Consider the following 16,518-nt stretch of genomic DNA (forward strand, 5'->3'; position numbering starts at 1 on the left):
GATGTATGGCTGGGGAAATTCAATCAGATATCAATGCAAGCTCATCTAAAAAAAACCCTCCTTTGAGTCTTGTATATCAGTGTTTTCTAGAAACCCTAGGCTTGCTCACGTCCCCGAGCTTTTGGTTTTATATTTCTTTCTTGTTTTAGGAACAAACTCCTTTCTCTACAAACAAAGACATTCATCGAAACATTCACAAATTCTGTAACATGGGTTGTGGGGTCCCATTAGATCTCCAAACATACAATGCTGAAAGTGTTCTCTTTGCATATGTGGATTCTCTTTTACACTGCAGGAGACTTAAGAGAGGTACTTTTCACTTAGCACATAGAAAATTGACATGTATTGATTAAATAAGAGAGGCCAAAGAGGTCCTTCATAGCCGGTGCCATTATGAACTATCAAGTAAAACCGTAAAATTAATAAGAGGGGAACATCTAATTAAAATAAAAAAGTAATTTTCAGAACCCTGCAAGATAGTAATGACAGTCAAAGCAGACTGAGAATTAACCACTGAGTAGATACTGTCTTAGCAGGTAGGCATTTAAACCTCATGACTAACACTCACAGAAGACACTCTCTATGTCAGTTCATATATATATATATATGAGTTATTTAAGTTGTCCTTGGTGAGCTAAAGAGCAAATGGATTGCTAAATAAACGCAGATTCACAACCAGCTACCAGTGGCAAGTTTTTTGTTTTGTATCCTGGTAAAGGAACAGGAATTCAAATCGTCTATATAAATTACACAATACTTTGAGTGCTGGCATTGTAAAATAGCTATTCCATAGACTTTACTCAACTCCTACATCAAAATCTTTGGAACTGTTTTCTAGAGTGTGCTTAAAGTTTTCTAAAGCTGACATTCTACTGGGGACTGATTCCTCCTCGTTTCTCTCAAACACATTTCTAAGTCGGAGAGTATCGCTTATATGCATGAAACCTTGGATTCAATCAACAGTACCCTTGATAATGTTTGCCTAGTATACACAAAGTCCTAGGATTGATAGCCAGCACCACATAAAATTGGGCATGGCAGTACACAGCTGCAGTCTCAGCACTTGGGAAGTAGCAATAAGGCCACCTTTAGCTACCTGGTAAGTTTGAGGCTACGTGAGATCTGTCACAGAAAAAGAGAGAGAGAGAGAAATAATAATAGGCAATAATACCAATAGCTTTCAAAAAATGTGTTGAGTTTAATTCCTGATGCTGCTACTGACCTCACCAAAAATTAGGCTGGTTTTCACTTTCAATTTTCTATATTGAAAAAAGAAGACAAGATATAGAATTATAGTTGGGGAAATACCTACCAAAAAAACTCCATGGAAGTCTTCCTCAAAGGTTCTCTGTGGATCATTACAGTAATTCTTCCCACATGCCTCCATCACAAGACTCTCAAAAAGTGTTCAAAGTCTAATTGGCAAAAAAAAAAAAAAAAAAAAAAAAAAAAAAAAAAAGCACCTGCACCTTTTGTCACACCGAGCAGATCTCAAACTAGATTAACATTGAACCCACAAAACTTTAATTACTAAACAAGTATTTTGCTTGTCTTTTCTTAAGTGGCAATATTTTACCCTAATTAGTGTAGGAATAATTTAATGTCTGTATAGGTAGCAGTATGCACAGGTTGCCTCCAGCATTTTTCTATGTTGCATACATCTATTTTTTTCATTATTCATAAACTGGCTTTATTTTTATAAGATTTATTTGTTCCTTCTTTTATAAGTATGTGAGCTTACCTGTACAAAGGTATGTGCACCCCATGTGTGCAGGAGCCTGGGGAGGTCAGAAGAGAGCATCAGATGTCCTCAACTAGGTGCTGGGAACAAAACCCTGGTCTGCAAAATCACTGAGTGCTTTTAACCACGGAGGCATTTTTCCAGACCCTATTTGAAATTTTCAATTGACATAGTAACTGTATATATTTAAAGGGACAGTGTGGTAAGTTGGGCTTTGTACACACTGTATACTGATTTAATAAAAACCACAAGTGCTTCCCTATTGCTTTGAACTGGAATGGATGCCTTCAATATCCTTTCTCGTGTGTGTGTGTGTGTGTGTGTGTGTGTGTGTGTGTGTGTGTGTGACATGTGGATTCTTGGGAATATCACTCACACCACTGTGTTATAAAGCACTGACAATTGATTTGTCTTGTATATCCCAGAGCTCCATGTGACCTTCCTCTGCCCCCCTTCTCTGTACCTTTCCTAGCCTCTACTATACACTGTACTTCCCACTTCTACGAAACCAACCTTTTTAACACATTTTAAACAGAAGTTATTATTTGTAAATCCCACCATAAGGTGTTAAGCAACAAGGTTCATCATTGTCCAAAAATTCCCATGTTCATACCAACATGAGGACTGAGTTTGCAGGGAGATCAATGGAAGTTATTCACATATGTTAAAGAACCATCTCTGAGAAACTACTTTTTCTATAAATAAGTATATCTTGTATAATAAGCCAAATGTACATAATGTAATTTAGCTCTGCTTGGCATCCTAAAAACACTGGGAGAGTAGTCACTAAATCATTCCCTAAATGCTATAATATTCTGTCACTGTATCATAATATTTTATATGCAAAATATGCCCTTCCTAAAGTGGGCCTAAAAACAGTCATTTCTGCGACGTTTATCTGGAATATCAATGTGTTAACGCACCACAGGGTAAAGGCACTTGAGTGCCTAAGGATCTCACTCAGCTGCAGAAATTTATCAAAAGACAAATCTCTTGTTCATTTTAGTGGGCTATTCAAAGTAGTTAGCATCTAAATATTAAAGAGCTCTGCCAAAATTTTGCAAATCTCCATTGCCATGACACATTAGCCTTGCTTTAGCTGAGATGTTGTCTTTGACACGCAAGGCAAGCAAAACCCAGTTGGTCAAGAGAGACAAAGATGGCTTTCGTCGACCTTCTGAGACCACATTAATCTTTATCATTCCACAATTCAACAAATGAGCAATGCTTATCTCTCTGAGAAGATAACAAATATTAACTGATTCTAATTCACAAAATCCACATTATAAACATAAGCGAGTTATAGCTAGTGTTCTTGTTAAACAAGAGAAAATTCACTATTGCACAATAATAGAGTGCATTTGATAGGATCTAGACAACTCCCTCACACAGCCCCCCTGCCTGAGCTCAGGTTAATTTAGAGATTAAGCTGAATAAAGAACGTATGCAATCCCCGGACCTCTCATTGAAGATGGAACTGGCTTCATATGTGTATCCTGGCACATGCAATCATGCACACTCACACATGTGCACATGCAATAATAGTGAATGACGATTTAATTTAAATGTTTGTAACCAGCTCATTATAAAGCTGAGCAGAAATGGCAATACCTCTTCTCTTCACCTTGATCACTTTGAACCTACAAATGATTACCACGGGAGTGTTTTTTTGTTTTTTGGTTTTTTGGGTTTTTTTTGTGAAAATGGTTTACTTTTAGTCTTACAATAAGAACTCAATGATAGCAGCCTTGTCTGCTGTAGCTAATTCAAAAACAAAACCAAAGAAAATGAGGCCATTTTCAGCAAATCATTAACACAACACAGTAATAGAAACAAAACAGCGTCACAATCCCAAAGGCTGGCTTACAGCTCTGTCTTCCTGCAGCATCGTCCTCTACCATGTGTTAAGGTGAGAGGGACTGAATTAAGGCCCTAGGCTGAGCGGTTTGCTCAAATCGAAACAAATTATAACCATTTACAAAATGAAATTTTAAAAGAGAACTTCAAAAACTCCCCCTGCTTAATAAAAATTGTCTAGTAAGTTAAAAATTGAGTTAGGAAAATAACATTTTTATTATTTTTAACAAATGATAGTAATAAAGACCCTTAGTATCTCCTGCAGCAGGTGAAGAGGCAACTGTGCAAGCACTGTGTCACCCTGGGACTAAAATTATGTGGGAAGCTTTACTGTGAAACTTATCTGTCAGAATTTAAAGATAGGACAGATAGTCCAATTGGTTATAATTGAAACAAGCTATGATGTACTATCAAGAGAGAGAGAGAGAGAGAGAGAGAGAGAGAGAGAGAGAGAGAGAGAGAGAACCCTCAGGAAAATAAAGGCAAATGGTGAGGAGTGTTTTTTTTCCTCTCTTGCTTCTTCCAATTAGAGCAGTAAATCTACTGGATTTCAGACATCAGTGTGCACTGCATAGCTTAAGGGAAAAATATCTGTATATGTCCCCAATATGATATCTCACTGCGAGAAGGCCAACTGACACACACACAGGAAATATCAGTGGGTGTTATCATGGAATCATACATAGGAACCTATCCAGAAATAATTACACGCAGCCTTCTGCAGCACAGCCCTGGAAGCCTGCATATGCTGGCTTCTCAGCGGCCTGACAGCAAGCAGTTTCCACTTGCATGGAGAAAGGGGAGCTTGTGTTAATGAGATTTTCCTTCTGTACCTCCCTACCTTGCTGCAACTTCCAGCACAGGAAAATCACTCTCCCTATAGAGCAGAGGAAGCAGGAGAGCCACGTGGGCTCTTTGGTCACTTGTACTTTTCTCTATCCTCCACTAATGTCTTAAAATCCATTTATATCCCTCATTGACACTTTGCTTGGCTCCTTTGATGGCTCTGTAAGATCCTCTCCCTCACATCCAGACGTCTGTCCCTCTCCCAGACCTTCTTTTTTTTTTTTTTTTCCTTTTTTTTAATTAGGTATTTTCTTCATTTACATTTCCAATGCTATCCCAAAAGTCCCCCATACCCTCCCCCCCATTCCCCTACCCACCCACTCCCACTTCTTGGCCCTGGCATTCCCCTGTACTGGGGCATATACAGTTTGCAATACCACGGGGCCTTCCCAATGATGGCCGACTAGGCCATCTTCTGGTACATATGCAGCTAGAGACACAAGCTCCGGGGGGTACTGGTTAGTTCATATTGTTGTTCCATCTATAGGATTGCAGACCCCTTTAGCTCCTTGGGTACTTTCTCTAGCTCCTCCATTGGGGGCCCTGTGATCCATCCAATAGCTGACTGTGGGCATCCACTTTTGTGTTTGGTAGGCCCCGGCATAGTCTCACAAGAGACAGCTCTATCTGGCTCCTTTCGGCAAAATCTTGCTAGTGTATGCAATGGTGTCAGCGTTTGGAGGCTGATTATGGGATGGATCCCTGGACCAGGTCTTACTATGTAGCACAGACTGGCCTGCAACTCATGACCTTCCTAGCTTTCTGTCCCTAGAATTTGAGACAGCAGCTACTTCCAGGCTTACTGTAATTAGTACAAGCACTTCAGTTTTACTCATTCTTTTTCCTTCCAAGCTGGTGTTTCAGGGGTGGGGGGGTGTGGACGCATGAAAGAAAAAAAAACAGCAAGAAAACAAATGAGAACCATCTCATTTCTCTTATTCGTTTGATAATGAATTTTGAGCTGTCACTATCGTTTTGAGAACAGAACCTCCCTCATAAGGGAATGGTTTGCTAAAAGAGAGTATTACAAGCTTTTTTGCTGAGGTTACTCTATAGGCCAAGGGTACTGTGATGCTCCGCCCTACGACAGTGGAATGGTCCTTCATTTAAGATCCACTCTGACCTTCTAGTGTACCCTATTTAATCTCAACTACAAGTAAAACTCTTCACATTCTAAACTGAAATACCGAGTCTTGTCTTCCTCCTCCTCCTCCTCTTCCTCCTCATTTAAAACTCTACTAATGATGAATGTGTAGTTCCTTTCTGCATCTTCAAAAGCAAAAATCAACTTTTACTAATTCTTAAAAGTCACTTCCTTTTTGTATAAATGACAATACACAAATTATTTTTTTTAGAACCTACCAAACATTACCCATTGTTTTCACTCTTACCTCAGAGCTATTGCCATGTTGGGCCAACTTAATCATCCATCTCTTTGTATGTGTGATCTCCAAGTACTCATACATACTCACCTGTTCCCCCCTGCTGCTCGTCTTGTGTGGGTAAGCAATACCTAACCGCTTTTTAAAACCTTTCTTCATAAATCAGTGGCAGAGCCCTTAACCACCTTTCTCTTCTGAAATCCATCCAGTTCATCAGCGTCCCTCCGGATGCTGTTCAGAGCAGCTTGCAGGACCCTGCTACTGCCTCAGCAACACTTTCTTCAGAAAGCAGGTATCTCACTGCTTCTTCTGGTGGGGCTAAATCTGTGGGCATGATGCTTCACAAGCAGGGAAGGCTTCTGATATGATTTTACAAAGACTATTCCGACCTAACTTTTTTTTTCCAACCTTCACCCCAAGTATGAGCATTTTACAAATGTCTCTTTTGCAGTCCTACTCTTGTATTGAAAATTTGTTATGCTAAGGCATGCATTAGATGGTTCTCCTTTCATCCTCCTCCTCTTAGAAAAGCTTTCTCTTCTCTGTGTGTGCCTGACCTTTCTTTGTGCCGTTGTGTTTCTCCAGTCCAGCCAATTTCTCCATCCGAGGCCATGTGTAGTGTAATTAATATGATCTTTACACATTAGAAGGGTTATTAACGATAAGGTTAAATAAAAACCCTTATAACAGGACCCCCACTGAATCATCCTATATAGTCAGCCTATTGTTAGGTAACAGCTCATTTTATTTATGGCCTTTTGGCCCATTTGTATCACGTGTGACTCTGCTGTGTTAAGCTAAATAAGATTTAAATAGGATTTTTGCGAAACTGTATCTCAGGTTTCACGTTCCTTTTAGCCACCAGTTTTGTGATTTGATCAAAAGGTTGTTAAGTTTGACTGCTATGGTTCAGTCTTCAATTTTGGAAGTTACTGTTATTAGCCAGAGGAAAAGAAATGATTAGGCTATTTCATAGCACTGCGAGATTGATTCCTCTAAGTGAAAGCTATAGTATCCAGACTTTTAAAAATAATAAGCACTCATTGTAAAAATCATATATATTCAGTAATGTGCCTAGTTTCCATATTTATGGTCTTCTTTCAGTAAGTTATCATCAAAATTTATGAATATGTCTACATAATGCAAGTATTTGTATTCCAGTTACAGAGCAGGAAAAGGGGCTCATTTACTGCTTCTTGTTTATAGTATCTTGCCTTTTCCGTCATCCTCTGCTACCTGCAATCTAGTTCATGCTACATGCTACATGCCTCACCCACACCTACTTCCCTACAATCAGGCAATTCCATAACTACTTTACATCATGTTACACTGGAAGGCTTGTTTTGGATACATGTTAAGAGAAATTAACTCAGAAAAGACGAGCACTTTATTTTCTTTTTCTTGTTTTTTTTTTTTTTTATTGAAGTACGGATGAGAAACTTAATGAATCAACACTGCATATTTTGATAAGAGCAATGTTAAGCACATGAAACCCTGCACAATCGAGAAGAGCCTTGCATTTTTCCCAGCTCATAACACTGAAAATGAGGTTCACAGTCATATTAGTATCAAACTATAACCACTCACGTTGCCCTACAAATCAAAATAGTGTTTTTGAAAAAGCAGCACTGCCACTTTGTTATTTAAAGCTTTTTGTTGTTTGTGCTTTGTGAGTGAAATTTTGTTCAGGAAGAGCCTTAAGCAAGGGGTGGGGGGGAGAGACTGGCATATGTCTTGATCAGGAGAGAAGAGAACTCAGGAGAATACCCTGTAGAGAGTCTATGTAAGCTGGTCTCTTGTCATCATTTGAATTGCAAGAAGCGACATTAAATACTTGTGTGTATTGAAAGTAAACTTACATTATTCTGGCCAAATCTGAACTGTAGCTGCTCTGCATGTCGTGAGGGTGATGAGTTCATCTCCAGGGACAGGGTGAAAGGAAAAAGCACACGAGACCTCCACTCCCGAGGAAAGGCTATGCTGACACCCCAGACAGAAACGCTGCCCTCTCTGCCCTCCACCTGGGGGCCCCATGCTGTTCTGGCATGGGCCAACAAGTGGAGATTAAAAACAGGAGAAATATCTGGGACAGAAAAATGTCAAAGCCTTAGAGTCAGTTACAGTCTTAAAGAGAACAGTGTCTGGATAGAAGTCACATTATTAGCAATTTGGAATTTAAAGGGGGAAAGGGGAAAATAATGGCTTACTAGTTCCAGATTACACAACTGCCAACGTCATCCATCGTTAGATGGACTAAATAGACAGAGGGACAAACTGAATGTGGTGCAGAAATATTTACATGCTGCACAGGATCAAATTTGGTAACAATACCTTTCAAACTCTTGGTCTTTCTAGTCATCAGAAAAAGAAAAAATGAAGGGATGGAAGGAGGAGAGAGGGAGGGAAGGGAGAGAGAAGGAGGGAAGGAGGAAATAAAAGAAGGCAGGCAGAAAAATGCTAGCTTAGTAACATGTTACTCATAAAATTAAAAAAAAAACTACTTCACAAAAGATGAGTTTTGAATTTATGCACTGAGTTCAGCCTGAAGAAGAACTTGACTATGAAGCAAAGCAAAGGCAACCCCAGTACCAAGCCTATCTTACTCAGTAGAGCAGCTGAAATCTTTGATTCTACACATACATACATGTATATTTTCTTACAGCATGCTTATCTCAAGGCCACCTGGATGTCTCAGTTCAAGAGGAAATCTCCTCCACTAAGGAGCTTTTTGCCCTTTCCAAAAAAATTAAATAAATGAATAAAGGACAATTTTGAATACTGCTTAGACTGATTTCAAAACCTCTATTCATCACACCAGATTTTGGTGCACAAATTCCTCGGCTTCCAAAAATATAATCATTCCATACAGTTTCTTTCTTCCTTATTTGTGGATCCTGAGCTGCAGCAAGCGTTAGCTACAGAAGCATGCAGAGACACATCCTTTTGCCCATCGCTTCTGAAAGAACTCAAAATCCAGCTTCTCTTTACAAAGCCTTTCTTTTCTCACTCACAACATGAAAAGCAGTAATAACCTAATTCATTAAAACATTATTTGCATAAATAACAAACAAATCAGTCATCCAGTAAGCAGACTTGTTGACACCAAATACAAACACCGAAAGCTATATTTTAGTAAGAAAATGTGCACTATTGGGGGGTTGGGAATGAGAGATAGACAGAGCAGTGCACCATATATAAAATGTCAAACATGTCAAAACACTCATGAATACCAACATCTCCCACCACACCACGGCCAATTTTAAAGGTTATTTAGGGCTAACACATCTGCAAGTGCAGATTTTACAGCAGCAGACTTTATTTTTCTCAGATATATTAAAAATAAGTCACTGATGTGTCAAATGTTTGCCACATTGTTTCCACACATGTAGCCCATGTTGAAACTTCTGCTGGGCACTGCTTAAGGCAGGCCCATTGCACTAACTCCCGGTATCCCGTGTGTTCATTATGGATCTCTGGAAGCAAGCTTTTTTTACTGAATCAATTCAGCACACTGAGATGATAACCAAGCAGGAAAAGCAAATGTAGCCATCTTTTTTTTCTCTCAAAAATAAAAATGTCTCTCAGGGTCTCCATAATTCAACCTTTCAGAATTCTTTCAGAATATGTCACAAGGCTTCCTTGTCCCTAAGCCTCTGATCATGAATTATTTCTGAATAACTGCAGACAAGTGAGTTTTATAAAACCAGAAGCGTACCACATGCAGAACATGCTTATCCTATTCTCAGCCCTCAGATAACTGAAGCTTAAATTAAATGTCAAAGCTGAACAAAATCTATTGTATAAGCAAACGGCTGACCTAAATCCACCATATTTTGTTTGCCAGTGTATATATTCTAATAAATTTTGAAATATAATAAGGCTATTTTCACTACCCTTTGACCATGACAAGCTAGATGCAAGAGAATCTCCTGAAGAAATATTACTTTCTTGCTCAACTCTCTAAACAACATCTATTTATACCATTCAGTAGACTGTAAGAGCAGCTTGTAAGGAAATGTAACACTTGAGCATCGTAGATTGCAGACACCCAAGAAGTAGTGGAAAGAGGAGAGAATGCAGACAAAGCCAGGTTTGCGGTTTTACTGAATGTCCTGCTCAGAACAGAGCACTACAGCAAACTAACTTTCTGCTGTGCTCTGTCGTGTTTCTAACAGGAAGTTCAGAAGTTGGCTGGAAGTCAAATAGTAGACACAGAAGGATTCAAACCTCTTAAGGAAGAAATAGGCTTTTTTTATCCTTCCTGCTTTTTCAATGACTTTCTCTGAGACATAAAGGTGGGCAGCCATCATTCTATTTTCTTGACTACCAAAGTAGACAACTATGAACCCCTTTGTTGTGAAAAGCAATGAAAATCCTCTCATTTAAAATGTCAGAGAGAAGGTGGGAGAGATGGCACATGCTGCGATCCCAGTAGGCTGAGGCCGGGGGATCCTGAGTTCAAGATCAGCCTGGGCTACATGGTAAGATCTAACCTCAAAATGAAAGACATTTCAGAAACTGGAGCATTGTGGTGCTGTGGCCACCCCACTCTGACTTCTTGTCAGCATGCTAACCGTTCCTGAAACAATAGCCTCTCAAGCCAGGCCCACAGATGAGAAATCCCCACCCAGTGTGTGAAAAGGCAGTACCAAAAGCCTTTAAAATGCATGTTTTGACTCTAAATTCTAAGTTTGATAATTCCAGGTATTTGTGAATGAGTTCCTTTGCTCTCTTCTTCTCCTCATCTGTAAAATTAAGATAATGTGACCCTCATAGATTACAGTTCAGAGGATTATATCACACAGACTCGAACTTAAACGTGTGGTAGGTAGATGTTACTGTAATGGATGAATCTCAAAAACTGTGGGATGAAACCTCGGCCTGCTATCTCATTCTGCTTCCCACAACAGCCCCAGTCTTTGAAGGAGTCCAGATCACCCCAACTGGAAAACTGTTTGCGAACAATCTCAAGCTGCAGTGGCATGGCCTGGGGTACAAAATTTCATGCCAAGGGTGTTGTTCCTTTCAATTATTCTTTTATCACAAAACTTGAAGCTTCTGAGTGGTTCCCATTAATGCAAGGCTTCCTCTCCTCAAAGCCACATGGTCTTCAAATACTGCTGTTAAAGCCATCTTACCCACCCACCCTGTGTCATCCGGATATCTTTCTTACACGGTCTTGTTCAGCCACGTGCATTTCTCTTGCTCTAAACTCATCCACATTACTGTTGCTATCCAGCATTCTGTTCGTCTTTGTCATCTTAGACTTCTCGTCTCTGCTTGCCTTAAACTCTACATTCTAACTAAATACACCCTGCAAATTTCCTTCTTCCACTCCTCAGTCCCCCTTCCAGTATGGTTGGTTGGTCACAGTCCATCCCATTCACTTCCCACTTCAGCTTCCTTCCTTCTACCAGACTTTAACTCTACTGGGTTAGTGTCTAGACAATGGAGTGTCCTCTGCGGTTCCTTCCTTCTCTCTGGCTACCTCTATGGCTTCTCTACCCTTCTTCCCTCTTTTACTAGGGAAAAGCTGCCAAAGAACAGAGAGAAGGTAGCTATCTGCACATGTTCCCTGTCCTTCCTCCTAGTTGATAACCAATTAATTGGCTTCAAGCATATAGTGGGTCAGAGGATAAAGAGATGCCGAGGTCTGTTGAATGGGGTGGTGGTTGCTTCACACATAGCACCACCATCCAGCACGACTACCATCCAGGATAGTCCTTAAGCAGTAGCTGACAAACTTTTAAACGGAGACCCACTCATAAATTATTTCATATTGTGCCCCAAGAAAAGTTTCAGCATCAGTACGGAGACTTCCTAGACTTCCTATCTTGTGAAAGTACTCTTAATTTCTCCTCTTTATTTTTCATGTCTCTAGGGGAGGATCCTAATAGCAAGTTCTAATAACTTTGCAAACCACCAGTCGTTCGAGGGTCTTGTTTCAAAAACTCCGTCTTACCACGCACTGATGAAGAGTCCTTTCTCTCCTAATCTCATACCCTAATCAAAATTCCAATTTAGTTTGAGGTTGTCAGTACAATCCTCTCCTTTAAGCTTCCCGAGCCAAGAAGTCTCAACAGACTCAGTCCCTCTGGAAGCCCCCTCCTGTTCCAGTGAAGTTCTCGTGCAGCCCGCCAGCTACCCTCTGCTGCCTCGGGAGGTCTCAGGCAGAAGCCTGCGTTTGCATGTGTCTGCTAAAACAAGTGGAACGCGGCTTGGAAATCCTATTCCCCTTAAACACTTAGATGGAAATAAGGAAGAACAGTGAAAGACCAGCGGAGGGAAGGAACAAGGACCTAGGATGCCACCATTTGCAAAACACTGTCGGGTTCGAGCAAACGCGGGTCCGAGCAAAAGCTGGGTTGAATCGCCGTTGCCGACCTCCTTCCCCGAGGATGGCCCCGTACATAGAAGGCCTTCCCCGTGGCCCCAAAGACCCGCTCCAGGCGCTGCCCCATCCTGCCACGAGGCTAGTCCCTCACACCTCCAGGCGCAACGGCCTCCGGCTCCTTAGGCTTGTAGAAGGGGACCGGAAAGGGGGGGGGGGGGGGTCGCGGCCGCGCGCGCCCGTTGTTGCATCGGGATGTGGACACACGTGTACATCACGCGTACGGCGTGGGGATGCGGGCAACTTTCCCAGCCACGCCCCTATGTGAGTCAGGACCACTTGCAAAATGTCCTCTCCAGGGAGTTTTGTAGGGCACGCCCTAAGGCTGCTGGAGACTGACCTCAGATGCGGGCGCAAGGAGAAGGCGCCTAGTCCGCACCGACACAGGGCCTCAGTGCCCTAACGCACCCAACCTGGCCACGAGGTGAACGCAGAGTCTATGGCGACCTCGGCCTTGTGTGGTGGTAACACACCTGAGGAAGACTCGGGAATAGCTGGGAAAGACCGAAAGGAAACAGATATTCTGTCCCGGGGTGTCCAGAATATCTCTCGGTGCAACCTTAAGACACAAACTAACTCATCTCCAAAACGCACCAGGGCGAAGCAGGTGTGTTGGCTGGCGCATCCATCTTCTCCTGTGGGTAACTGCAGACACGCGCCCTGTCCAGTCTTGCTTGGGCCTGGACATCACTCGCAAAGAAGAAGACCTACTAGACAGCACGACCTACTAAAGCGGGGTGTGTATTCAGAGCCCAACTTCTAGTTGGCTTGCGAGCGCGTCAGAGGCTTTGGCAGGACTAGGTTTTCAGGCCCGCCCACCGCTTCCTAGGGGCCACGTCAAAAGAAGTGAAACTTTTCTTAAGGAAAGGTCCATGAGACCTTGGACCTCGTGGCTCCAGCTCGCTCGGACAACAAACCAAAGGGAAGTCACTTCACATCACCGCCATTCAACTTTGGATTCTAATAAAAATTCAAACGCGGATTTCCGTGTGTTGCTTTAGTATTAAAGAATGAATTAATTTTTAAATGATGACCTATTTGGATCTCTTATACTGCCTTATCAATAAAATCCGCCTATATCGAGTCAGTTCACCTCTGCGAAACGTAACTGCTCCTGCCGCAATTCTGACAAATAGGCTTTCCCAGTGTCTAGCAGGCATATGCTCTTATTTGAGACCTAGCTGAGACTTTTGAGAAAAGCAGGGACAGATCAGTCCCTCCGCTGAAAGTCCCCAACAGAGAAGCTTCCAAGTGGGATTACAAGTGCGGTCTGCGGGGTGAAGGGGGAGGGGGAAGTTTGGGTTGCTGAGAAACTTCCAGGCCCGCCTAGAAAGCAATAGTTCACATCCTCCCATACCAGAGACAGGTACGAGGGGGGGGGGGGTGGCGGGGGGGGGAGGGCTCGATCCTTGAAGCCCACTTCAGAAGAGACCATATTAAAAGACACTCTTTCCCAGACCTTTATTCAACCATAAAAACAACAGTGGAAGAAAGTTTTGGATTTCCGGGCTAGATGCCTTCCTGTCCCCTTTTCACCTTAAGGGAATCTGTCCCCTTTCTTGCAGAGGACTCGGAACCAAACAAACAAACGCCTATCCCACCCTGGGAGGTGAGGTCAGCCCGAGAGACCCTCACTCCTTTCTCTCCACAGCCACACCGGCGCTGCGGCATGCACGATGGATTTAAAAAAAAAAAAAAAAAAGATTCGGGTGCGAGTGCACAGTTAAGCAACGCCTGGAGCTGGTGGCTGGAAGACGCGCGACTTGCTTGCGCCCTTGGGAGTGCTCCGGTATTATTACGCAGTATTAGATCTGGGGAGATGGAAATATACCCCTTACAGAAAAACTTTTCGGTCAAAATATTACAAAGAAATTGGAAGGCATCATTAGCTTGTGCACTCCTACTTGTATCTATTTCTTCACTGAGGATGTTTTGGTTTAAAAAATAGTTAGATAGTTGAGTATGAAAAGTGACACCCTCAAAGCCAATACATTCTTAAGAGAACGTGAAATTCAACCTTCGAGTGACTTTTTTAAATTGTCAGAAAAATCTTTCTCTTTGTTGGACCCCTATAAATAGAGTATTAGCGGCCCTGGTGTTTTAGGAGATAGAATCCCCAAACACTCTAGAGACAAAGCCAATCTGGTTCAAAAAAGAAGTAATCAAGGCAAGGTCTGTGTCGTGGGTGTGGCTTGATGCTCTTTCTCTGGACCATGCACATCTCTTGATAATCAGCACCGGCGGCGATTCAATTTGAGCGTGTGTGTGTGTGTGTGTGTGTGTGTGTGTGTGTGTGTGTGCCCACCCTGGGAGCGCGCGCGCGCGCGCACACACACACACACACACACACTCCTCTTAAGCACCCTCTGGCCAGTTTCAGAAAGCCAAAAGTCTAAGCGAGGGAGAGCAGGAAACCCAGAAAGACTATGACCCTCAATCCAGATAGCAGAAAGGCGGAAGCCACGGAACACCAGGCAATAGAACTGCTCATCCATTCTTGCTTTAAATTAAGGCCATCTCTCCAAAAAGCCAGGCCGTTCTAGGCAACCTCTCAATGTGGAAGTGGACAACGAAGACTTTAAAATAGATCTCTCAGATCTGAGAAGTGGGTGTATAGATGGTCATGACATTGGAACAATGACCACGTATTGTCTACTGCTGAAATGACACTCCGAAAATGACATGCAAGAGTCATTAGGCAACGGAGGTGACTAGGAATCCCTCATCATAAAGTTAGACCTCTTCCTGAAGAAATTCTATACACTTTGATTTGACAACATAGAAAGAGTCTGTGTCTCTTCCTGGGCTATATTTCTAGAAAGAAAGACTAAGACTGGAAAGTTGTGAGCAGAGAGAACCTTTGAAGACCGGGGGGGGGGGGGGGGGGGCGGAGAAGACGTTTGGTGGGTAAGAGCCGCCGAGATAGAATGTGACTCTGAAGTAGAAACCTTACCAGGGACAACCTAGGAATCACAATCCAGCCCAGTAGATGCAGTACGGAGACAAGGAAAGCATGGATCTCTTAAAGTCTCCAGAGACTCACTTTTCCCTGACGCCGTCATTGGCCTCAGATGATGCCTGCGGAGTCCTTTGGGGAGAATCAGCCTTGGGGGTTCATTTCTGGGCTCAACTCTAAGGGATTCTGCAGTAAAATGTAATTGTCTCCGGGCGCAGACACCTGGGAGAAGAGCTCATTCTGTCTACTTAAGAGTTTGTGGTTTTGACTCAAAATAAGATGTGAAAATAAAATGCAGTCGCTGGTCTGATCTTAAAAATGCACACATACACTAGAAAATTGGACATGTCCTGTTTGATACCCTATATGACCGATTCCCTTTACCCCTCAGAGAGAAACCCATTCAGTAAAAATAGCTTTAAACTACCACAGGGGACTTTCCTTGTCTCTTTTTGCCAACCATAAAACAATTGTTTTGACAGGGTAAGGAGTGAGACCAGGTAAACTGGCGGCAGGATACTCTTCTGACAGCCATTTTTTTAAATGAAGACCTTTTTTGTTTGTTTGTTTCTTTGTTTGTAAATTTCGGTGACCCCCAAACTATCTGTAATTAGCCAGGGTCATGAAGCAGGATCAACCCATCTTAAATCTCTCCTTAAATTCAGCCCCAGGCAGAACTGGACTACCATCTGCCCAAGGATACCTGGTTGAAAGCCAGATCAGCTGAGAACTCGGGCCCCTTCCTCCACGGAAAGTTGATTCTGAATGGAATACGAGAGCCTCATGTTAAAATTTGCTTAAACTAGATCCAAGACTGGACAAGGATCTTTTTTTTAATCTGAAATAATTAGAAGGTGGAAAGTTTCTAAAAGTTCAAAGCACACCTCATCACTCCCCACCAGAGGAGGGGAAAAAAGAAATGTCTCTCCAGAGCTCTAGTGGGAAGGCTGACTCAGAACTCCAGCAGAAGGCCTGGAGTGCTCGGTCCCACACTCATAGAAGCATGCACAGGAATTGAAAAGAGCAAAGATAAAGTAAAAGAGAATTCAAATCTGCCTTTCTGAATCTCCAAGCACAAACTTCGGAATGCTGTTCCCCTCCCCCCCCCCCCAACTTCACAAGATTCCCAACTTGGAAAAGTTCAGATTGTTGGTCTCCTAAGCTGCACTTAACTCAAAACTTACAAGAGTAAGATATTCTAAGTTGATTCTGATAAATGTAGGTCAGCAGACTGGAAAATTCAGGCAAAGTAAAAAAAAAAAACAAACAAAAAAAAAAAAAAAAAAAAAAAACACTGCATGAATTCTCTGGATAATTAGTTTAGTGACACCCTTCCCTTTGCCAC

This window comes from Mus musculus, chromosome 2 (assembly GCF_000001635.26).
Source record: "Mus musculus strain C57BL/6J chromosome 2, GRCm38.p6 C57BL/6J".
In the NCBI taxonomy this organism is placed as follows: domain Eukaryota; kingdom Metazoa; phylum Chordata; class Mammalia; order Rodentia; family Muridae; genus Mus; species Mus musculus.